We start from the raw sequence: 887 nt of genomic DNA, 5'->3' as shown, positions 1-887 counted from the left end.
GACGGGGTTTCACCCTGGTCTCGATCTCCTGACCTTGTGATCCGCCCGCCTCGGCCTCCCAAAGTGCTGGGATTACAGGCGTGAGCCACCACGCCTGGCCCTTTTTTTTTTTTTAATTAAATGATAGCTGTTTTTACTGATGTCCTGTTAGTTTGAATCACATGGGACAATGGTTCCTGTGGGCAGAATGATGGCTTCTAATAAAGGAGATGATGTTGAGATTAAGATTCCTCTGCTGGTTCCTTGGGTCACAGCCTTGCAGCTGAAATCTCACTTCTTTAGAGAACAGCAGAAGTCCCTGCCTCACCTGCTGACAGTGTCCAGGACTGGGATGCCTCTGGTGTCCAGGTTTACAACCACTTCTTTATCTTGTGATCTTTCGAAAAGGAGGAAGATTACTACGTCCAGATTATCGACTTGGAAGGCATTCAGAGTCCTGGGGTTTAGAGTGAGTCTTTAGACAGTCTAAAATCCCACGGTTTTCTCATTGGATTGCCTAGAATCATTTTATGTTCTCTGACCTCAATTTCCCCATTGACAAAACTGAAGTTCATGTAGATATCATCCCAGAAATCAGGGAATGGCTGAACAGAAAGGGCCCTGGCCTCTTGCACAGGCTTGAGGCAGAGCAGCTCTCTTCTGATCATTTTCATAAACAGGATTTGTAAACTCCAATGTGTCAGAGAAACAAAGGGCTTCTATTCAGGGTCTACATTTTTTATTTTGAGACGGAGTCTCGCTCTGTCACCCAGACTGGAGTGCAGTGGTGCAATCTCGGCTCATTGCAACCTCTGCCTCCCAGGTTCAAGCGATTCTCCTGCTTCAGCCTCCTGAGTAGTTGGGATTACAGGCGTGTACCACCACACCTGGCTAAATTTGGTATTTTT

The sequence above is a fragment of the Mandrillus leucophaeus genome, unplaced genomic scaffold (assembly GCF_000951045.1).
Source record: "Mandrillus leucophaeus isolate KB7577 unplaced genomic scaffold, Mleu.le_1.0 Scaffold572, whole genome shotgun sequence".
Lineage (NCBI taxonomy): Eukaryota > Metazoa > Chordata > Mammalia > Primates > Cercopithecidae > Mandrillus > Mandrillus leucophaeus.
This window is presented reverse-complemented; position numbering follows the sequence as displayed.